Consider the following 25,127-nt stretch of genomic DNA (forward strand, 5'->3'; position numbering starts at 1 on the left):
TTCATTTTTAAGCTTTTCTTCCTGAGCATTTCAGATTTCAGTTCATTTTTAAGCTTTTCTTCCTGAGCATTTCAGATTTCAGTTCATTTTTAAGCTTTTCTTCCTGAGCATTTCAGGTTTCAGTTCATTTTTAAGCTTTTCTTCCTGAGCATTTCAGATTTCAGTTCATTTTTAAGCTTTTCTTCCTGAGCATTTCAGATTTCAGTTCATTTTTAAGCTTTTCTTCCTGAGCATTTCAGATTTCAGTTCATTTTTAAGCTTTTCTTCCTGAGCATTTCAGATTTCAGTTCATTTTTAAGCTGGCAAAGCATTTCTTCCTTTGACTGGCTTCTATGTGAGGCAGTGAATATCATATAAAAGTATTCAATTGTTAATATTTTCTACAAGAAACCAAATGCCAAAACAAATTGACCTGAAGCAGTTTATTGAACTATCCTAACATGAATAATGTTTGATTGAGCTTGTGATAGGGAAAAAGTGATTGTTATGTGGACTGTGAAGTCAGCTGAACTTTCAAACAGCTTCTCAGACATAAGGGGTCAGGAGGCAAGATGTTATTTTTCAATAAAAACATTAAAGTTATAAAATAGTTTCAGTGAAGACTTTTTGTGTGTGTAACCTTCAGCAGAACATTGCCATATTTTCTTGTTTTATACCCTGACAGGCCCATTGAGCATTTCCTGCATTTTTGCATTTTATTTTGACAATTTCCACATATGTATTTCAGTTCCCATGTCTTTTATAAACACCAAAGTCAGAATCCATTCTTTTTGCTCTGCTAAGCCTGCGCTGTTGACAAAGCTAATGATCAAACGAATCCTTTGCCGATATTTGTGATGTTGGCCAAAAAGACATTGCAAAGCATTAAACATGCAGGAAATTGCAGATGCTGGATTCTGAGGTGAAACACGATCTCACAGAGGAATTCAGATGGGGGGGGGGGGGGGTGTGTTAAGCACTATCAGTGAGAGAAAAACCATGGTAAATATTTTGGGATGAAACCTTCCATCATGTCAACAAATGATCAGAGACTCATTTAACGACTCTTACTATGCACATTATTTATTCATGAATATTTATGTTCTTTGTGTCAGAGTCGGTTTGTTTACATTTCTTTCTTTGTTTACTTTTCTCTTTTTTTGCATACATATCTTTTCTTAGTACTGTTTTTTCACTACTGCTGAGTAGAAATTCTGCCTGGCCCACGGGAAAAAGAATCTAAGGGTATTTTTTTATGAATAGTTTATTTATAAATTTTAAACCACAATATAATTGCATTACATTTATCCCCCTCAACCCAAAGAAAAGGAAGAAAAAAACTGGAGAATGCTCAGATTAACCATTTATACATAAAAATCTATTGGAGGTTACCAAGAAGTGAGGTCCTCAGTGAGTTAAACATATGTGCAAACCAAAATTTTATAAATATGGGCTCTATATTTTCCAAAACACATTATAATTATCTTGCAGATTATGTAATTTTCTCAAATGGTATACAAATACCAAGTTCTGCATGCCATATTTCCATACCTAAATCTATTTCTGAATTCCTTGATATTGCCATACATTTCCTAGCAACTGCTAAAGCAATTAACACAAATTCAATTTGATAAATATTTAAATTTAATTTTGGCCTTATAACCTTAATATTGCTCAGTAAAAATAACATCAGGTCCTGTGGGAATTTGATCCCATTAATTCGTCCCAAAAAATTACCTACCCCTGACTAAAAATGTCTAACTTTAGGGCATTCCCAAGTTGAATGAAAAAAGGTTTAAAGCTCAGATCTACATCTAAAATATAAATCTGATATGGCAGGATTTATTCTAATTACTTTATTGCAGAGTCAAATATGACTGATGTTAAAAAGTTATATTGAACTAACCTATATATTAATCTTGAACAAATCTATCCAATCCTTCTCACTTACTTGAATATTTAAATCTAATTCCCATCTTAATCTTGATTTATGCACCCCAATTTTGGGGTCATTAGTTTGAAGTAAATTATGTATTACTGAGATAAATTTATTTACAGTAGTGTTAGAAATCAGTAATTCTAACTCCTTTTGATTAGGTAACTTCAAAATAGAATCTCAGGGTTGTATCTGATGTCATGTATGTAGTTTGACAATAAATCTGAACTTTGACCTTTGTAATCTTGATGAAGGGTTTCAGCACAAAGTGCCATCTATGCATTTACTCCCACTGACGCTGCTCAATCTGCGTGGACAATATTGCCATATTTTCCTGATGAGTCCATTGAACTTTTCCTGCACTTCACTTTGCAATTACAGCACGCTGTTCAGTTGCCACGGCTTCAAGATGGCCGCTTTGTCTCATGAATGTAAAAGTCTGATTTCACTCTTTTTGGTCTGCAGATTGTGTTTAGTTGCAAACATTTAGTGTGGTTTACATCTGAAAACATGCTGACACATGATTTCCAATGAGACCAAGCTAAACTAAACATCATTTCTGATCATTTGCTGACACATTTGGCCTTAATCCTTTTGATACATGCTCACCTTGACAATAAAACCTTATAATTGCATGGGAGAAAGAGAGACTGCAGAGGAATGGGAGAGAGGCCCCAGTTTAAATCCAAGTCTTGATCAGATACAGAGGAAGCAGGAAAGAAGTCCCGTAAGTCAGGAGGGATTCAGGGTCCCCTCATGAAGAGCCCAGCTGTGATGCACTGAGGTAGCAGCAAGTAAGCACAAAACTCAAAAGACTGTACAACAAGCTTTATTCAGATAAAAGTCTGAACACCAGTTCATGTTTCGGTGACTCCCGTGTAACTGGCTCAGGAGGGGCCGGCTCAAGTCTATATTCGGGTTGGCTGATTGACAGCTGGCCAGGTGGAGTCAGCCCTTAGGTGGTCTTCCTGCAGGTACAGAGATCGCCCCCTGCAGTCAGCTGATTGTCGTATTGTCACACCAGCTCAAGATAGTTGGTTATGTATCGAGATCTTTTCTATACAAAGTACACTACTGAGTTTCTTCAGTCTTGTGTTTTTACTTAAATCTGGCAACTGATGACTCGCATTGTTCCAAGAGTGAGAATCCAGTTTCATCAGATCAATCCAGAAATAGGCTCCATAAACACACATGCAATATCAGGGTGTACGCTAACTGCTGAAATGCTGGTTTGGATTGAGCTCTAATTCATCAGATTTCACATTTAATGTACATTACTTGTATACATGACATCACATGCACCCTTGAGATCCTATTTCCTGCAGGTAAGGCAGAATTATCACAAAAAAGCACTCAATGTACCTGTGAACATATAAAGAAATGTGAACTGATATCAAATGTAAACAAACTGACTGTGCAATACACAGAGAATTAAAAAAATCATTAAAGTGCAAAAATAAGAATCTGTGGTGGCGCACATCCTCATGGAGAACCTGCCCTGCGTTATCGCCATGTGGCAGGGCAGCTATGGGGAGATGGTATCATCAGGGGTTTCTCTCTGACTCCAGCATCCATTCCATCACATGCTCTGGGCAGCGATTATGACATCAGAACATGTGTGGTGACTGAGCCTGAGCTGCCCTTAAAGGGGCAGGTGCTGAGTTCGAATAAACAGTCGTTAGCGATCTTCGGTGTGGTGACTGCTTCAAGCGCCACAGTGGTGACCCCGATGCGTCCAAATGTCTATCTGGAGCCAGTTAACGATGCACACAGCCGAGGTAAATGCTGTAGCCCTCAAACGTACCCCTTTCTGGCCCCTTCGCCCACGGACATGGTTCAGGCAAGCGGAGGCACAATTTCACCTGCGCAACATCTCAGCTGACGCCATGAAGTTTTACCATGTCATGGGCATACTGGATCAGGACACGGCGGCGAGGGTGGATGACTTCATTCATTGACCACCAGCAGTGGGTAAGTACACCGCCCTCAAAATCCTGCTCCTGGGGAAGTTTGGCCTCACTCCCCAGCAGTGTGCATCCAGGCTCTTATACATGGATGGGTTGTGGGCCACAGTTGGCCCTGGTGGAGGATGAGATTCTGGCCCTGGCGGAGAATCATGAGCCATGTTTCCTCTTCTGCCAGATATTCCTTGAACAGATGCCTGAAGATATTCGGCTATATCCTGTCTGAAGAAGACTTCTCTGACCCCCACAAGGCCACAGCCTGGGCAGATGCCCTCTGGTGAGCAAAGCAGGAAAATGAGGTGGCCCTCAGCCAGGTTTCCAAGCCGGGGCCCCATCGACCGCGGGAATCCCCCAAGCACAAGCCAGAGGAAACTCAGTCAACATGGTGCTTTTACCACTACCGCTGGGGAGTGAAAGCCTGCAAGTGCCGCCAACCCTGCGATTTACAGGGAAACGGCCAGGCCAACCGCCTTTGATGGTTGCAATGGTTGGCCACATGAGCAGCCTCCTTGACATCACAGATAAATTCATAGGCCTCCAGTTCCTGGTGGACACAAGGGGCGAGCTGAATGCCCTCCCCCCTACAGTGCTGGAGACTTGAACCTGTACCCCTGGTCCAACCCTGCGGGCTGCCAACGGCTCCGCAATCAAGACCTATGGCACGCGTAGGGCACAGATACAGATCGGGGAAGAAAAGTTCACATGAAGGTTCATCCTGGGCTTGTTGGGCACTGCGCTGTTGTGAGCCGACTTCCTGAGGGCTCACAACCTGCTGGAAGACGTGAGGGACAGGAGGCTGTTCAACACCCGTACTTTTCACTCGGTGTGACTGGGCACGGCGGATGACAACAAACCCAGAATTTCAACAGTAGCCAGCGCCACAGATGAGTATGCTGAGATCCTCAGCGAGTTTCCCGCTATCCTGGAGCCATATTTCAACGTCGCTTTCCCCGACATAAAGTTTTCCACCACATCTCCACCCAAGGCCCCCCGTTACATGCCAAAGTTAGATGGCTGCCACCGGAGAAACTGAAACATGCAAAGGAGGAATTCTCCAGGCTCCAGGAGTTGGGCATCATCCAGTGGTCAGACAGTGCCTGATGCCACAATTCCAGAGAGGTACCCAGTCCCCCATATCCAGGACTTCGCGGCCAACTTCCATGGCATGCGGTTCTTCTCTAAAGAGCGTTGATACCACCAGATCCCGGTTCACCCCAATGACATTGGAAAAACCACCATTATTACCCCTTTCGGCTTATTCGAGTTCCTCCAGATGCCATTCGAGTTGAAGAACGTGGCCCAGACATTCCAGCGCCTCATGGATGCAGTGGGTAGGAATTTGGACTTTGTCTTTATCTACCTAGATGACATCCTGGTAGCCAGCCTCAGCCGCAAAGAGCACAAGGCCAATCTCTGCACCCTGTTCACCCGGTTGGCAGAATTCAGCCTCATGGTTAACAAGGCCAAATTCCAGTTTGGGAAATAGAAATTGCAATTCCTGGGGCACACGACCTCAGCGTCTGGAGCAGCTCCGGCACCGGAGAAAGTGGGAGCTGTCCAGCATTTCCCCAAACCCTCCACCCTTAAGGGCCTACAAGAATTTGTGGGGATGGTAAGTTTTTCATAGATTAATCCCCAACGCCTCCCGCAACATGTACCCTCTATTCGCCCTGATCGCAGCAAAAGAGAAGACACTGGCCTGGTCGGAGGAGGTGTACAAGGCCTTCGCTACAATGAAACAGGCCCTGGAAGGGGTGGCGTTGTTGGTACACCCACGACTGGAAACACACAAGGCACTCTCTGTCAACACTCCCACTATGGCAGTCAGGGGAGTACTGGAACAGTGGCTGGATGGACAATGGTGCCCACTGGCCTTTTTCAGTAAGCAGTTATGACCGCTGGAACTTAAATACAGTGTGTTCGACCAGGAGCTCCTGGCGCAGTACCTGGCATTCGCCACTTTTGATATTTCTTGGAGGGCAGAAATTTCACTGTTTTTACTGATCACAAACCCCTCTCCCAAGCACTGGCTATGGCGAAGGAACCGTGGTCAGCCAGACAACAGTGCCACCTTTCCTATGTGTCCGAATGCACCACGGACATCCAGCACAGGGCGGGCAAGGACAATGTGGTCACGGATGCGCTCTTCCTCATGGCCATCAACAAGTTAACTCCCGGCCTGTACTATGCACAACTAGTGCAGGCCCAACAGCATGACGCTGAAACACATGCTCTCCGGACCACCATCTCAGGTCTGCACCTCAAGGATATCCGGTTTCCTGACTCTGCCCGGATGCTGCTCTGCGACACCTCCATTGGCTCACCGTACCCGGTAGTTCCACAGGAGTGGAGGGCAATGGTTGTCAGCTTCATCCATGATCTCACCCACCCCTCAGTGAAAGCAACCGTGAGGATGGTGGCGCAACAATTCGTCTGGTATAGCCTCAAGAAAGAGATGGCAGCGCTGGCCCGCAACTGCTTCAGGTGCCAGACATCTAAAATCCACAGGCACATGCAGGCCCCGTTCAACATTTTATCTCAACAATGTGGAAGTTCCAGCATATCCACGTGGATGTCATGGGCTCCTTGACGGTGTCCAGGGAGTCCCAGTACCTGTTCACCATAGTGGGCAGAGCAATAAAATGTCCGGAAGCTATCCCACTCCGTTAGGCATCAGCGGAGATGTGTGCCAGACCCCTGGTCAGCCAGTGGATTGCTCATTTCAGCGTGCCGGCGCACATCACGAGCAACGGAGGCGCCCAGTTTACCTCTTCACTATGATCTCAGCTGGCAAGGCTTCTAGCAGTAACACTTCACCACACCATGGCCTACCACCCACAGTCTAATGGGTTGGTAGAGAGGTTCCACCAACATTTAAAGTCTGCTCTGATGGCAAGACTTTCCGGCCCCGACTGGGTAGATGAGTTACCCTAGGTCCCCCTCCGGGTCAGAACAACGCCCAAGGAGGACTTGCAAGCCTCATCGGCAGAGATGTTTTATGGTGCGCCACTCTCCCTGCCAGGTGAATTCTTCAGCCCAGAGGCCTAGGACCTCTGCAAAAGACTGGCCAACATAACCCCACCACCCCCATCACACCAAGGCACCCGACCATCCCATCGACCTAAAGAAGTGGATATGGTGCAGTTTGTATTTGTCCAGAGAGAACCACAAAGGGCCCCATTGCAGCGCCCATTCAAAGCGCCGTATAAGGTTCTCCGGCGGTCGGCTGGGACTTTCACCTTAGATATAGTGGGAACTTTTTACTGTGGACCACTTAAATGCTGCTCATTTGGTTTTATCCCAGCCAGTGCATGTGGCCATGCCCAAGTGCCGGGGCTGGCCGCCAAAGTGGCAGGACACTCAGCCTGTTCTGGGGACGGGGGGGTTGTGTGGCGGTGCACATCCTCATGGCCAACCAGCCCCGCGTGTATCGCCACATGGCAGGGCAGCCATGGGGAGATGGCATCATCAGGGGTTTCTCACTGACTCCAGCATCCCTTCCAGTGTGCTCCTTGGGCAGCGATTATGACATCACCACATGCATGGTGACTGAGCCCGAGCTGCCCTTAAAGGGGCACATGCTGAGTTTAAATAAACAGTCATTAACAATCTTCGGTGTGGTGACTGTGTTTTTATTCAGCTGCTTCAAGCACCACAAGTCCTTAAATGAGTCTCTGATTGAGTTTGTCATTGAGGAGTCTGATGGTGGAGGGGTAGTAGCTGTGACTGCGAGTCTTGAAGGCAGCAGTGAGAAATGAATGTGCGCTGGATGATGTGGATCCTTGATATTAGCTGCAGCTCTCTGACAGCAGCGCTCCCCATAGATGTTCTCAAAGGTGAGGTGGGTTTTGCTTGTTATGTCCTGGACTGTGTCCACTCCATTTTACAGAGCTTTCGACTCTGTAGAATATGATGCAGCCAGTCAGCACACTTTCCACCACACCTCTGTAGAAATTTGCCGGGGTTTCCGATGTCATACCAAACCTCTGCAAACTCCTGAGGAAGTTATGGCACTGACGTGCTTTCTTCACAACACCATTAGTGCATTCAGTCCAAGAAAGTTCCTCCGAGATAGTGATTCCCAAGAAATTAAATTTTCTCACCCTCTTCACCTCTGATCCCCCAATGATCACTGGATCGTACACCTCTGGTTTTCCCTTCCAGAAGTCAACAATTAGCTCCTTGGTTTTGGTGACATTGAGTGTGAGGTTGTTGTGGGTGCACCATTCAGCCAAGTTTTCATTCTCCCTGCTGTATACTGACTCATCCCCTTCCTTTATACAACCTGCTATTGTGGTATTGTTAGTGAGTTTATAGATGGTTTTGTTGTTGTAGTACCAAGCCACACAGTCGTGGATGTAATGTGAGTAGAGCAGGGGGCTAAGAACACAGCCCTGTGGTGCTCCGGTACTGATGGAGATTGTGGAGGAGATGTTCTTACCAATTCTCTCTAGTTGTGATCTGGTCATGAGGAAATCCAGGATCCAATTATGCACTGGGGTGTTGACCGCAAGGTCTTGGAGTTTGCTGGGTAGTTTTGAGGGGACGATGGTGTTGAATGCCAAACTGTAGTCGATAAGGCGCATGCTGATTTATGCTTCTTTGCTGTCCAGATGTTCCAAGGCTTTCTGTAGAGTCATGTAATGGTACAGAACATGTAATATTACACAAAATTTCTTTCTTCCAGCCATAAGGCAGACAAAGAGTCCCCATTTGTATTGCCCAGTGCCCTTTACAGTAATAAAAAGAGAAGCAAAAGAAAGTCCTTTCAGAGGCACTGAGTGTCCCTGGATTCACCTCCAGGGACACTCAGCTGCCAGACTCCTGTTCAATCTATCAGCAACACGTTCCAAATCCAAATCACACATGAGCAGAAAGCCTTCAGTGGCCGAGGCCCCCCAGGATCCATTCTTGCCCTTGATTCCCAGCTCTCATAACTGTTTCCCATGCTCCAGTATCCAGCAGAGAGGGTCCTTTGGCGCTGGTCTGCCGCAGTACTCTCGATCCTATAGGGTCATCTCCTCTGCTTCTCAATGGGGCAAGGGGTGGGGTGGAGGGAGGGATGGGTGTGGGGTTTTCTCCCCATTCTGGAGCCCAATCACCTGCTGCTCCCCAGAGTCTGTAACCCACTGAGGCCTCTTCTGAGCATTGGCACTGCCATCTCAGGTGCAGAGCCTTTAACGGGCTGATTGACCCCTGCACAGAGCCATTGGCATTGTCTGGACTGTTGGACCCTTTGGAGCAGCGCTGCATCTCCACCCTCTGCTCTCGTGTGTCTGCACCTGCCGCAGTGCTGCCATTACAGCCACTTTTTTGGTGAAAACTGACACGATGCCTCTCTTTCTCATTCCACAAATGCTGAATGGAATGTCAAGTATGGAATGGTTTTATTTCAGATTTGAAACATCTGCAGTTTATCTTTTGCTTTCCCATTATTCTTTATCATTTTTGGTCATCCTGCTGTTAATTGGTAAACAGTGTGGGTAGTTGTAGACTGGAGTGTGCAACAGTCCTCTTCAATGCTCTCACGCACCTTGTGAAATGCATCTCTCTGAAAAATAAGCCTCCATTAACCCGTGCAGCCAATGTGTGCTTCTGTGCTGGGCTGATTGATGATGCTGCTGGCGTTCTGCTGGGAGAGACTGCATGGCCCTCCTCTTTCTGCTGTTCTTCAGCTTGGGCCCTGAGCCCCTCAGCTTCTAAGACTGCACAGCTCTTCAAGTTCAAATTTATTGTCATCTGACTACAAGTGCAACCTGACATAACAGCGTCTCTCTGGACCATGGTATGGACAGACTTTCCTTCTTTTAATACAGCCAAATTTCAAAGTGACATCTTCCAGAGTGTAAGCTATGATATCCCAAATTTAGATCTCTTTAATCCAACAAGTCAAACTCTGTGGCTGTTACTTTATGGAATTTTAATTTGCTGATAAAATGGATAAACATTTTGCATAGCTTCGCATTAAAACATTCATAACAACGAATAACAAAGCATTTACTCTATAATAGAGATACAAAAATATATGAAGATACAAATGTTATAAAAAGCTTTTAAAGAGATACTCATGCTTACTTCACATCTTGTAGAATGAAAGAGTAAGCGTTATGACATATTACATTATAGTCATTACATTATGGTAACACTACAAACAATAGTTCTCTTCAAGAGACAGACACTAAATTAACTAAGAACTAAAAACACAAAGTTTCACCCTTTACACATGGTGCTCACACATACACACACTATGCACAGCACAGGATAAGCTCATATTTACATAAAGATACAATTTAAAATAAATATATTTAAATATGTTGAAATAAGTTGCTCAGTTACAGGAGACTGTTCATCAATCTCACAGCCTGTGGGAAGAAACTATTTCCCAGCCTGATTTTGATGCTCCTGTACCTTCTCCTTGATAGTAGTTTGTTAAAGATATGGAGGATGGACAAGGTCTTCTATAATTCCTTGAGCTCTATTATAACAGCATTCCCACTAAATATCAGGAAAAGGGAGACTCTAGTAATCTTCTCAGCTGTTTTAAAGATCATTTGTATTGACTTCTGGTCCAATGCTTTGCAGCTACCACACCACACAATGATGCAGCCAGACAGGGCACTCTCTGTTGTGCTCCTGTAAAATGTTGTCATGATGGCGGGGTTGGGGGAGTGGGGGCACTGGTTTTGTCCTCCTCAACCGCCCTGGGAAGTGCAGGCACTATTGGGCCTTGCTGATGAGGAGATGTTTTGAATCCAGGAAAGGTTGTCCTTTATACATGCTCTCACCGGAACTTTGCGCTCTCCACTCTCTCCACAATGGAATGGTTGATATATAGTAGAGAGTGGTCAGCAGTCATCTCCTTTGTTTCATCCATGCTGAGATTCAGAATGCTGTTCTTGCACCATTTTGCAAACCCGTTCATTACCCTTGACTTTCTCTGGATGTGGTGTGACCTCCTGAGTTTCTCTAGCACAATTGTGTATTGCACTCATTAGGGTGTAGGCAGAGTGGGATGGAGTAACATGGCTGACAGAGTAACCACAGGGATAAGCTGCAAACAAGGTCAGCAGGTCAATGAGCGAGATTCAGAGAATGCAAATACAAACAAAAGGATATTGGCAAGCGAGTGTCAGATTTGCAAAATATACTGATGAAGGCTCCCCGACATGAAACATGGGTGGCACAGTTAGTGTAACATTTATTTTCTGTTTGGAGCAACTCTCCCTGCCTTTCCTAAATTAGATAATGCTGGTATGTGAATCTGAATTGTTTTCTTCTATGTAGTCATAATAATTTTGTTCCTGAGAGCTTTTTACATTGAAAATCTGATTCTGGGATAACTTCCAGTGGGAAGTTTTTCAGGGGTTTATTGATTTGACTATGAGCGGCTGCTGTGAGCAGGAGAAATTCCTTGAGTTGGGGGAGAAGGGACTTAGCTTGGGGTTTTGAGTGGTTTTGCTGGCTTTTAGTATGGAAATTGTCATCTCTCTGAAAGCTATGTTTTTTTAAGTGTCTAGATGGCTAAAAGTTTAAAGATAATGTGGAATATTTTTTGGTTGAATCACCTGGTCAAACACCATAAGGTTTTTTTCACACATTAAAAAATTTCAACCACAGATCATTTTTTTACAAGAAACTCATCTTCCTATATCTGACACTTCCCACCTCCTGAGCATTTGGAAGGGACAACATTACCACTCAGTGTTTATCACAAATTGAGGGGAGTTTCAATTTTGATGGATAAATCATTGCCATTTATTAAGCATGAGCTTATTAGTGATGCCAATGGTCAAGATATAATCTTATCTGGTAAACTGTACAAAATTATTTTGTCAATGGTCCTAATGTTGATGATCCACAATTTTTAGAATGTCTTTTTTCTTCTTCTTTGCCAGATTTAAATGCCTACTCTTTGGTTTTAGCCAGTGATTTAAATTGCTGGCTTGATCTACACTCGACCGTTCATCTTACAAAACTGTTTCTTCAAATAAGTGAGCAATACTGATAAATTATTTTATGTTTCTATCTGAATTTATTGATGTATGGAGATTTTTAAATCCAGATGATAAAGAATTCTCCTTTATTCACCATATATACTCACATATTGATTACTTCCTTACTGGCCAACAATTAATTCCAATGGTTGATTTTTGTATTTATGAAAGTATATTAATTTCTGACCAGTCTCCTGTGATTTTGTCTCTAAATATCTGAGACTTACTTAGAACTACCAGACAGTGGAAGTTTAATTCTTTTTTACTATCAGACCCTGAATTTTTAAAACATGTTGACGATCAAATCATCCTTTATTTAACTGAAAATTCCTCTTCAGAGGTTTCTGATTTGATAGTCTCAGATGCCTTCAAAACTTTCATGAGAGGTCAAATCATTTCATACATGGCTACTTGGCTATTCAATTGAACATCAACAATATGCCTTAGCTCTGAAACCTGAACTTTTTAGAAGAAGCGTTGAACTCAAAACAAAATACGATCTCCTTCTTACTTATCCTATGTAAACCCAACTCAAGAATAAATCTAAATATTATGTGCATAGGGATAAGGCTGGTAAACTTTTTGCTATCTAAATTAATATCCAAACAGCTTATTGCCAAGATCCGTGCAGCCAATGGTCAGATCACTAGTGATCATTTTGAAATAGATGAAACTTTTTTCAATTTTATTCTAAACCAGTGGTTTTCAAACTCCTCCCCCCACCCCAAACTCGCATTATTTTTAAATAACCCCTATGCCATAGGTGCTCTGTGATTAGTAAAGGATTGCTTAAGCTGGTGTGTGAGTGGAAAAGATAAAGTTTGAAAACCATAGTTTTAATCGTACCTCATTGACTCATTATGTGCAGGGTTTCATTACTACAAAGGAAATGGCCCAATGATAATTTTTCTCCAGCAAAATATTTCAGTAACAATTGGTACTAGAGAACCTTTTTACCCCCACCCACATACCACCTTAAGCAATCCCTTACTAATCCCAGAGAACATGGCATAGCAATTGGTTAAGGTGGAATGTGAGTTTAGGGGGACAATTTGAAAACCATTGTTCTAAACTATATCGTTCTGATTTTACTCAAGATCGAACTCCAATATGGAAGTTTTTAGCTAAATTGACGATCCCTGCAGTTTCTTCAGCAAACAGATTTAAATTGGAACAGCATATGTCTCAGCAGGAGATTGCAACAGTGATTAAATCTTTTCAGTCCGGCAATAGTCTTCATCCAGATGGATTCCTAGTGGATTTCTATAAATCTCTCTCTCTCACTTTACTGATACCCTATTTGGACTCGGTCTTTGCTCAATCTTCAATTAGTGGAAAGTTGCCATGAACACTTCCATCTCCCTTTTTCTTAAGGATCTCTTAGACTGTTCTTCTTGCAGACCAATTTCCCTTCTAAATGTTGATGCCAAGATTCTGTCTAAGACCCTGCACTCAAGGTTAGAGAATGTTATGCCTCTAATTATTTATAAGGATCAAACGGGATTCATTAAAAGATGTTACTCCCAATTCAATATTTAACGTCTTTTATGTATCCTTTACTCTCCAGCAGTTTCATCCTCTAAATGTATTATCTCTTTAGATGCTGAAAAAGCATTTGATAAAGTGGAATGAGAATATTTATTTTGTGTAACTAGGTTCTCAATTCATTAATTGGATTAAATTGATATATCTATCCCCTACAGCTGCAATTTTCTCTAATTCAATTAAATTCAAACTGTTTAAACTGCATCATATAACTAGACACAATTGTCCTTTAAGCCCTCTTCTATTTAATGTGGCTTTGGAACCATTAGCAGTCACTTTTCAGAAATCAGCAGAGATCTCTGGAATCTCTCGAGCTGGAAGTATTCATTAGGTGTTTCTCTGCTATACGCATCCAATCCTAACTGTTCAATTCCATATATTTTGCTACTTCTCAGTAAATTTAGTCAGTTTTCAGGCTATAAATTAAAGAGTGAAATATTCATTTTTCAACTCTTCCTGCTCCTTAGATTCCTCTGTCCCTTTTAAAATTATTAATATCAATATAATAATTTGTATAAGGAAAGTTTCCTTACCTTATTGAATTATGTCTCCACTGTGATGGCTTTAATTGGATGTCTTAATATTATCAACATGAATATTTTTCCTAAATCCTTTTTTGATGCTTTAGGTTCTCTCATCTCTTCTTTAGTTTGGAAAAACAAGCACAACTACCTCAAAAAGGTTTTCCTTCAAAATACTAAAACAAATGGAGGTTTTGAATTTAGGATTTTATTACTTGCAGTTAATATTAGATATATTAATATTTGGATTCATCTTTGATGAATACCAAGGTGCTTCAAATGCATTGACCTAGAGATTAAGTCTACTAAAAGGTATTTTCTCCTTTTGATACTTGCAGCACCCTTGCCTCTTGTGCTTCCAAGTTAACTGCTAATTTGGTCATCACTTTGAGAACTTGGTTTCATTGAGAAAACATTTTGGTTACTATAGGTTTTTATTGATTTGCCCTATTCTATGTAACTCCTTTTCTCTACCTTCTGTCCAAGATATCAGTTATACTCAGTGGCTAAGCCTGGGTATCTAATCTTTTCCAGATCTATATATTGATCAAAATGTGGCTTCTTTTGAACAATGATCTATTAAATTTAAAATACTTTTTTCATAATTTACAGGTTAGGAGCTTCTTAAATTCTTTAACATTCAAGCTTTTACATCTAATCATAAAGGACTGCTTTCTGCCTTTTATAAATTAATTTTAAGATCTAAGGATAGTTCCTTGGGTGGAATGAAGGAAATATGGGAACAGGACTTTCAACAATAATTTGCCAAAACTATGGGGGAAATCCCATTTTGAAATGTGTTCACTCATCTTCTCTTTATACTAGGCACTCATTAGTTCAATTAAAGTAGTCCATCGGGCACTTTTCTAAGTTTCAGTTAGTTAAATTTTATTCTAACGTCTCCTCTAAATGTGATAAATGCATCACTGAAGGATGTATGTTGTATCATGGTTTTTTTCATGACCGCTTAGTTATTATTAGTCATGGGCTCCTTAACTTGACCAGCTGCCCTAGTAAGGTGGGGTTAGATTATTCATTTTGAAATATGTTTGTTTTCTCTATCTTTCTCTTTTGTTCCATGTAAATAACATAGGTTCATAAATACCGTGTTCATTGTTATTTGAGACTTGTAACTTGGACCAATGTTTTTGCATATGTTAAAACCAATAAAAAGATTGAAAAAGAAATAAAGAAAATAAACTGTTCACAATGTACACATGCAAACAAATAAAGAAATGTAAACAAGCTATGCTACACAAAGTGAAAAACATCAATGGAGTGCAAAAGTAAGGGACCTTAAATGAGTCCCTGATTGAGTTTGTTGTTGAGGAGTCTGTGGTTGGTGGTGGGGGGGGGAGCAGCTGTTCCTGAACCTTGTGGTGTGAGTCTTGTGGCACCTAGCCCTCTTTCCTGATGGTATCAACCAGAACAGGGTGGTTGCTGGGTGCTGTACTTTCCACAGTGCATTGGTAGATGTTTGATTGACATGCCAAATCTCCTAAGAAAGTAGAGGCATTGGTGTGCCTTCACCATGGTGGTCTCAAAATGCTGGATTCCCAGGAGACTGACATTTCTAACCCTCTCCAACTCTGCCCCATTTAGTGCTGACATGTCTGTGGTTTTCGGCTTCTCCTGCCAAAAATCAACAGCAGGTTCCTTGGTCTTGGTGCCATTGAGAGCAAGGTGGTTGTGCTGCCACTGCCCAGCCAGGTTCTCCATATCTGCTCTCTATTCTGACTCATCATTCTCATGATTCAGCCCACAACAATGGCGACATCAGCGAATTTGGAGCCCTCCCAGTTTAGACAAAGAGACTTCAACCTGAGATGTAACTCTGCTCTTCTTGGCATGGATATCACCTGATATGCTGAATGTTTCCGATATTTTCAGTTTTTATTTTAGATTTCCATCCCCTGCATTTGTTTTTGATTTTCAATGATTCCTCTCTCAACCCAGGTGAGAGAGATGTATCCCATTTTGAGCTGACCAATGGCAATGACAGCAAGTACTCCTGTACTTGTGTGACATTTGTTTGTCCCTGAGGTTGTGTAAGAAGACAGAGAAGTGGAGCACTCTACTCTCCAGCCCAAATGTCTAGTAGCCCATTTTCCCTGAACATGCCATTTTTGCCTTGAGAAGATGAAATTGTTTCCCATTCCAGGTTAATACTGACAACTTTTATGGGCCAACAATTGCCATCAAAACAAGAATTGTTGTCTTCAGGAGAGGTCTTCTGGATCCCCTTGAATCTGAATGTTCTAACCTCTCCAAATCCGCCCCCATCATCGTGCTTCTGTGGTCAAGATGCTACCCCACTTCCATGTGACTGGCATACAGGTTAAATCACTTCTCCACAATTACCATGCTGCAATGGAGAGGTACCATCCACCATCTGGTCGCATCACTGTGCTCCTGTTCGGAGGACCCACTACCTGCCAATCAAGGTCAAAGACTCACCCCCAGCCATCAAGGTGACCCTTGTGATGGGCCCACCTAAATCACCAGGTGCTGCAGTCCAAGCAGCCTGCCCAGACTCAGCCCTGACCTTCACCCCATTGGCCAAGGTGAATCTCCTTGGCTAACCCCTGCTGAGCCCTACACTTGGCTTTGAGCCATTGGCCTCAGCAGCCAATAGGACCCTTACAATTTCCCCCCCCCCACCCCCAGTACTGCCTCCAGAACTATAAAGGACCATGTGCGTCTTTGGACTCCTCGTGGCACGTAAGTAGCACCTTCCACACTGGGTTGGGTGAATACCAAGATTTAGTAGCAAGAGCCATGTCTGTACTGGTCAAGGGTTGGGGGCACGTAGAATCACCTTGATCCTGATTATTGAATGTGTATGTCCATGTAATTTCCCCCAGACTCTGTCGGTTCCTCCTTTGTTATCCGAAATGTATATTTACCCCCTGCATATTGTGTGGATGGCTCACCTTGCAAAGCCATCCTGGCCAGAGAAAAAAACAAGCCTTCCGTCGTGCATGCAGCCATTTTCAGCGTAAACTCCGGGAGATCCAAAATGAGTGGTGGACAAGCCTCGCCAAACGAACCCAGCTCAGCGCGGATATTGGCGACTTCAGGGGTTTTTACTTCGTGATGCCACCATCATCACCCTGTACAAAAACAAAGGCGAGAAATCAGACTGCTCAAACTACAGGGGAATCACGCTGCTCTCCATTGCAGGCAAAATCTTGGCTAGGATTCTCCTAAATAGAATAATACCGAGTGTCGCCAAGAATATTCTCCCAGAACCACAGTGCGGCTTTCACGCAAACAGAGGAACTACTGACATGGTCTTTCCCCTCAGACAGCTCCAAGAAAAGTGCAGAGAACAAAACAAAGGACTCTACATCACCTTTGTTGACCTCACCAAAGCCTTCAACACCGTGAGCAGGAAAGGGCTTTGGCAAATACTAGAGCGCCTCGGATGCCCCCCAAAGTTCCTCAACATGGTTATCCAACTGCACGAAAACCAACAAGGTCGGGTCAGATACAGCAATGAGCTCTCTGAACCCTTCTCCATTAACAATGGCGTGAAGCAAGGCTGTGTTCTCGCACCAACCCTCTTTTCAATCTTCTTCAGCATGATGCTGAAACAAGCCATGAAAGACCTCAACAATGAAGATGCTGTTTACATCCGGTACTGCACGGATGGCATTCTCTTCAATCTGAGGCGCCTGCAAGCTCACACCAAGACAAAAGAGCAACTTGTCCGTGAACTACTCTTTGCAGATGATGCTGCTTTAGTTGCCCATTCAGAGCCAGCTCTTCAGCGCTTGACATCCTGTTTTGCGGAAACTACCAAAATGTTTGGCCTGGAAGTCAGCCTGAAGAAAACTGAGGTCCTCCATCAGCCAACTTCCCACCATGACTAGCAGCACCCCTACATCTCCATCGGGCACACAAAACTCAAAACGGTAAACCAGTTTACCTATCTCGGCTGCACCATTTTATCGGATGCAAGGATTGACAACGAGATAGACAACAGACTCGCCAAGGCAAATAGCGCCTTTGGAAGACTACACAAAAGAGTCTGGAAAAACAACCAACTGTAAAACCTGACAAAGATAAGCGTATACGGAGACGTTGTCATACCCACACTCCTGTTCGGCTCCGAATCATGGGTCCTCTACCGACATCACCTACAGCTCCTAGAACGCTTCCACCAGCGTTGTCTCAGCTCCATCCTCAACATCCATTGGAGCGACTTCATCTCCAACATCGAAGTACGCAAGATGGCAGAGGCCGACAGCATCGAATCCACGCTGCTGAAGATCAAACTGCGCTGGGTAGGTCACGTCTCTAGAATGGAGGACCATCGCCTTCCCAATATCGTGTTATATGGCGAGCTCTCCACTGGCCACCGAGACAGAGGTGCACCAAAGAAGAGGTACAAGGACTGCCTAAGGAAATCTCTTGGTGCCTGCCACATAGACCACCGCCAGTGGGCTGATATCGCCTCAAATCGTGCATCTTGGCGCCTCACAGTTCGGCGGGCAGCAACCTCCTTTGAAGAAGACCGCTGGGCCCACCTCACTGACAAAAGGCAAAGGAGGAAAAACCCAACAACCAACCCCAACCAACCAATTTTCCCCTGCAACCGCTGCAACCGTGTCTGCCTGTCCCGCATCGGACTTGTCAGCCACAAACGAGCCTGCAGCTGACGTGGACATTTACCCCCTCCATAAATCTTCGTCCGCGAAGCCAAGCCAAAGAAAAGCTGTGTACGGCCCCTCATCCCAAGTCTAAAGCCCGCTGCGCAGCTCAGACGGCAAAGTCCTCCTCAGCGACAAGATCTCCATCCTCAACCGATGGTCAGAATGCTTCCAATCTCTTTTCAATGCCAACTGCTCAGTCCAACAATCCGCCTTGCTCCAGCTCCCTCAACAGCCCCTAAGGCTAGAGCTGGATGAGGTCCTTACCCGGGAAGAGACATATAAGGCAATTGAACAACTGAAAAGTGGCAAAGCAGCAGGTATGGATGGAATCCCCCCCCAGAGGTCTGGAAGGCTGGCGGCAAAACTCTGCATGCCAAACTGCATGAGTTTTTCAAGCTCTGCTGGGACCAAGGAAAACTGCCTCAGGACCTTCATGATGCCATCATCATCACCCTGTACAAAAACAAAGGTGAGAAATCAGACTGCTCAAAATACAGAGGAATCACGCTGCTCTCCATTGCAGGCAAAATCTTCGCTAGGATTCTCCTAAATAGAATAATACCTAGTGTCGCCGAGAATGTTCTCCCAGAATCACAGTGCGGCTTTCGCGCAAACAGAGGAACTACTGACATGGTCTTTGCCCTCAGACAGCTCCAAGAAAAGTGCAGAGAACAAAACAAAGGACTCTACATCACCTTTGTTAACCTCACCAAAGCCTTCAACACCATGAGCAGGAAAGGGCTTTGGCAAATACTAGAGCGCCTCGGATGCCCCCCAAAGTTCCTCAACATGGTTATCCAACTGCACGAAAACCAACAAGGTCGGGTCAGATACAGCAATGAGCTCTCTGAACCCTTCTCCATTAACCATGGTGTGAAGCAAGGCTGCGTTCTCACACCAACCCTCTTTTCAATCTTCTTCAGCATGATGCTGAAACAAGCCATGAAAGACCTCAACAATGTAGACGCTGTTTACATCCGGTACTGCACGGATGGCAGTCTCTTCAATCTGAGGCGCCTGCAAGCTCACACCAAGACAAAAGAGCAACTTGTCCGTGAACTACTCTTTGCAGACGATGCTGCTTTAGTTGCCCATTCAGAGCCAGCTCTTCAGCGCTTGACATCCTGTTTTGCGGAAACTACCAAAATGTTTGGCCTGGAAGTCAGCCTGAAGAAAACTGAGGTCCTCCATCAGCCAACTTCCCACCATGACTACCAGCACCCCTACATCTCCATCGGGCACACAAAACTCAAAACAGTCAACCAGTTTACCTATCTCGGCTGCACCATTTCATCCGATGCAAGGATCGACAACGAGATAGACAACAGGCTCGCCAAGGCAAATAGCGCCTTTGGACTACACAAAAGAGTCTGGAAAAACAACCAACTGAAAAACCTCACAAAGATAAGCGTATACAGAGCCGTTGTCATACCCACACTCCTGTTCGGCTCCGAATCATGGGTCCTCTACCGACAACACCTACGGCTCCTAGAACGCTTCCACCAGCGTTGTCTCCTCTCCATCCTCAACATTCATTGGAGCGACTTCATCTCCAGCATTGAAGTACTCGAGATGGCAGAGGCCGACAGCATCGAATCCACGCTGCTGAAGATCAAACTGCGCTGGGTAGGTCACGTCTCTAGAATGGAGGACCATCGCCTTCCCAAGATCGTGTTCTATGGCGAGTTCTCCACTGGCCACTGAGACAGACGTGCACCAAAGAAGAGGTACAAGGACTGCAAATCTCTTGGTGCCTGCCACATTGACCACCGCCAGTGGGCTGATCTCGCCTCAAACCGTGCATCTTGGCGCCTCACAGTTCGGCGGGCAGCAACCTCCTTTGAAGAAGACTGCAGAGCCCACCTCACTGACAAAAGACAAAGGAGGAAAAACCCAACAGCCAACCCCAACCGACCAATTTTCCCCTGCAACCGCTGCAACCGTGTCTGCCTGTCCCGCATCGGACTTGTCAGCCACAAACGAGCCTGCAGCTGACGTGGACATTACCCCTCCATAAATCTTCGTCTGTGAAGCCAAGCCAAAGAAAGATTGTGTGGATGTGTGTAGAGGTTCACCTACCATGTTGACCCTGTTCTGTTTGCATCCCCGAAATAAACATGTGCTTTGCACCTCAACTTTGGTCTGGTTCTTAACCCACGTGAACCTGAACAACACGTGCCTGCATGTTCCCTCTGATTTGCTGTAGCTAGCAGCAAATTTTCTGCGATGACAGAGATCTGCTGCATCCATTTAGAACAGTCCTGTGGCAAAAAAGTTGTCAATCAATGTGACCTTGAGCTCAATGAAGAGGACACTCTCGGCATGAGGAAGTGGCTGAAGGTCACATGACAATAGCCATGGACTAAAACTCTAAATGTGTTCCTCACCCAAGAGTTCCCGGAAGGTTTATTTTTAATTACAAACTTGGCATTATTCACAATAAAAGTAATCAGAACAAGGTCATTTCATATTTGTTGTGTAATATGTGTATATACAAATAAAACTGTGCAAGGTTTTATTTCAATATTCGTGGAATCAATTTGGTATTTTCATTTCCAATCGGTAGATTCTGGCTCTCATCCTCATGAGGTATTTCTTTGCCTCCTCCACTGAAGTGCCTGGCTCACCCAGTATTCCCACTGATCCTCCAATGTGGAGTTCTGCCAACAAGCCAAGCTGGGTCGGTATTATTTTATGGATCATTTGTTTAATTCCTGGGGAATGTTGAAACAAAGAATGATGGAAAGAGTCAGCATCTTATTTATCTCATCACAGGAAGGAAGGTAAATCAGAAGGGATAATGATCAACTAATCTGCCACATCTCTTGACCTAGAGTAACAGACAACGGTCAGAGTTCATTGGGCAATATATTACCCATTTCACGGTGGCTGCCGGCCTCTCAGGGGGATGGATGTAAAGTGGTGCAATAAATATGAGCTACAGTGTGGCTGAATTTCCATATGGTTTTAATCTACACTTGAAGTTCTTAGGTTGAGAAGACTGGAAGAACCATTAAAATGTAGTTTGTAGTCATTTCATTCCTGAAGCTGGCAGCAAATTAGTGGTGCCCAGTGATAAATGGCACCAGTGGTGTCACTAAATTTGGTGTCACCCAGTGCAGTAGCTCATGGAGTCACCCTCCCCCACGGACCGAGTGCACGAGTGCACCGAGTGCAGAAGGGACAGGTGTGTGTTCTCCGTATGTCTGGGGTGGCGGCAGCAGCACTGAGCGGGGGAATGGGGGGTGGTGGTGGTGGTGGTGGAGGGGCTCTGACCAGAGAGGATGAGAAGGTTCAAAAAGTAAATTAATATAGAGTTTTATCCTTGTATGTATGTTGATACATGGAAGCTGGGCTTGCGAAGAATGTTTTTGTTGTGATTACAAATCACAAGGATATTATTATAGAAAGCAATACATTTCTGATTAAAGACAGAATAAAAAATTTATAGACAGTCATTTCGATGTCACCCCCTTCTGGTTGTGTCACCCAGTGCAGTCCACACCACTCCCCCCATCCCCGCAACCCCATAATGAGGCCAGGGAATGGCACAAGGATTTTTTAAAATTTAGAGATACAGCTTAGTAACAGTCCTTCTTGCCCATAGGACCATGCTGCCCCGATACACCCATGCGACCAATTAACTGAATAACCTCATGCGTCTTTTGAACAGTGGGGGGAAACCAGACCTGCCTGAGAAAACCCATACAGACATGGGGAGAACGTGCAAACTCCTTACAGACAGCACCGAACCTGGGTCGCTGGAATTGTAATAGCATTGTACTAACTACTACACTAATGGTGTCACCCTTTACTTATAAGCAACTAGGAAAACAAAACTTCTTTGTTGCAATTTCAGGGAATCATGTTGTGACTTAATTTGAGGACCATTTTTGCTATTATAAGCTGCGATGAGTAATCATTATTGGACAACGCTCCTCATACACGGAAAGAAGACCAATGAGAAATGATATAGACTAGGTGCCAAGCAGAGGAAAAGCTGACAATTTCACGATTATCCTAAAAATAACAGATTACACATTTTGATTGTGACTCAATGGAACCATATCTTACTGACCCAGCTATGATTCAAAAACATATTATTTAATTTACTGTAATTTCTCTTCAAGGAATCCACACCAAGAATCCATTCCAACCTTTCCAACCGAACTTCCATTTGTCTCTGTTCTTTTTGTTCACTTTTCCTTGAACTTTACAACATGTTTTACTTCAAACTTTTCCCATTTCTGTCCTCCCTCATTTACATCCCATTCCCCCTCATCCCCTCCCCTACCCCTTCCACTTCCCCTTCCCCTCTCCCACCCTCCTCCTTTCCCTCCCACTCTCCCCTCCTTTTCCCCCTCCTCCTTTCCTTCCCCTCCCCTCTTCTCACCCCCTCCTCTCCCTCCCCCCTCTCCTCCTCTCCCTCCTCTGAGTCATTGCAAAGGCATTGATCTGAAATGCTAGCTCTGCATTTCTCTCCATGTGGTGATGCAAACATTACACTGGGCCACACTCCTACTGGCCTACTGCAGGGGGCAACCACTGTGCCCACACCTGCCGGCTGCCCCGGCCTGCTGGCTGTCAATCACCAGCCCATATAGAGACTCGAGCCGGCCCCTTCAGGGACAGTCAGACACGTGGAGTCAGCAAAGATAATGAGACTAGTGTGTACAGGTTTAAGCTAATTAAAACCTGTTGAACAGTCTGTGGACTTTGCGTCAGAATTATTCGCACATCAGCGATCACACTCCGGAAATATCACTTGACCAAGGCGTTCTTGTTTCATTTTGATTTCCAGCGTCTGTGGTGTTTTGCTTTCTGCAGCTTGTCGTTCCTTTGCAGGAATTGCTTCAAACAACACTCGAAGCCTAAGTTAGCAGAGTGAAAATCAAGGCTGTCATATGATTAGAAGTAAAAGATGAAAGTCTGCAGGCACAGTGGTCAAAGTAAAATCACAATACTGGAGAAACTCCAGCAGTTCAAAAGGTATATGTTATATTGCAAACATAAAGATACATAAACATTGAGTAGACTGGGTCTTTATTCATTGGAGCATAGAAAGTTGAGGGGGGATCTGATAAAGGTATTTAAAATTATGAGGGGGATAGACAGAGTAGATGTGAATAGGCTCTTCTCCTTAAGCATCGGTGAGATTGGAATGAGGGATCATAAGTTAAGGGTTAGGGTTATAAAGTTTAGAAGTAACATGAGAGGGGGCTTCTTCACTCAGAGAGTGGTGGCTGAGTGGAATGACTTTCCAGAAGAGCTGGTTGCAGCAGGGTCAATTTTGTCATTAAAGAGAAGGTTGGATGAGGGGATGTGAGGGGATTGGAGGGTTATGGACAGGGAGCAGGTAAGTGGGACTAGTGGAGTTCACTTAAATCAGTGCAGACTAGAGGGGTCAAGATGGCCTGTTTCTGTACTGTAATTGTTATACAGTTATATGGAACCAATGTTATGGGCATGAGCCCTTCATCAAGGTATGAAAAATTGTAGGCAGGTGTCCAAACAAAATGGACTTCAGCTCAAAGCTGCATTTACATCAAGTTAGGATGTAAAAAAAAATACTGAAATGCTGGAGGAACTATGCCAGTCTTTTCAGCGTCAATAAAAAGCAAACACATATCAGGCCTGAGACCTTCTTCAAGAAATAGGCAGAATGGGAAATCTCAGAGAGTCTCAGAATTCGGACTGTGCCAGCTGGGGGAGGAATCCGGACCAACAAAAGGTGTTCTTTGGATATGATAAGGGTCGAGGCGAGAATTGATCATGTTTGTGTGAAAGGGGATGGAATGGGGAAGATAGAGATGGGGGAAGGGGACAGGAGGGGATGGGGGATGGTGAGGTTACCCAGAGGTCAGCATGAATACCACCTGGTTGGAGGGTTCCAAGCCAAAAGAAATGAACTCACCTACATATTCTCCATTACCTGCACATCTGCCTTGGCCCCCTCTGCCCACCCCCCCCCCCCCCCCATACACAGCAAGGGCAGGATTCCTGTGGTTTTACCATAATCACAGCATTTGCAGACTTTCACGTTTCACTCTGTTGCTCACTAGTTCCTCCCTTCAATTTGATGCCACCTCTGTCTCTGTGAGCACTGCCATGCAAAGAATTCAGACACAAGGTCCATGGAGTGTACAGCAGGCATTAATCAGCTTAAACTTGCGCACACCAGGCCTCAGTACTCTCCTGGGTCTAAGTGCCTGACAGCTCCCGAAGGGGCCAGCTTGAGCCTTTATATGGGCCAGTGATTGACTGCTGGCCAGGTGGGGCCAGCCTCCCAGGTGGCCTACCTGCAGGTACAGTGGTTTCCCCCTGCAGTCGGCTGGTAGGAGTGCAGCCAGTGTAGTGGTTGTATCACCGCAGTCTCATAATTAACTAGTCTTAGGTAAGGCAGAAGTCTAGTTTCCCCAACATCGGTGCACAACAGAAAAAAAAGACTCTATCATGAAAATGCCAACAAATCCCATAAAGAAATACTGTGAAATTGAAATAAATTCAGCTATGAAACTTTTAAGATCTTG

At 44.3% G+C, this 25,127-nt stretch overlaps 1 long non-coding RNA gene across 4 annotated transcripts in view; it reads left to right on the forward strand.

Moving 5' to 3' along the window:
- Positions 1 to 21,555, forward strand: part of LOC138756398 (uncharacterized) — a 58,301-nt gene extending 36,746 nt beyond the window's left edge. Inside the window, exons 1-3 of one of the 4 annotated variants that reach the window (XR_011353046.1) lie at positions 6,757 to 7,720; positions 11,775 to 11,870; positions 21,164 to 21,555. This is a non-coding gene — a long non-coding RNA (uncharacterized lncRNA). Of the gene's footprint in view, positions 1 to 6,756; positions 7,721 to 9,578; positions 9,665 to 11,774; positions 11,871 to 21,163 lie in introns of those variants that run through there. The other 3 variants (XR_011353044.1, XR_011353047.1, XR_011353045.1) reach the window with 3 other exon arrangements.
- Positions 21,556 to 25,127: the final 3,572 nt, after the last annotated feature.

The sequence above is a fragment of the Narcine bancroftii genome, chromosome 3 (genome assembly GCF_036971445.1).
Source record: "Narcine bancroftii isolate sNarBan1 chromosome 3, sNarBan1.hap1, whole genome shotgun sequence".
In the NCBI taxonomy this organism is placed as follows: domain Eukaryota; kingdom Metazoa; phylum Chordata; class Chondrichthyes; order Torpediniformes; family Narcinidae; genus Narcine; species Narcine bancroftii.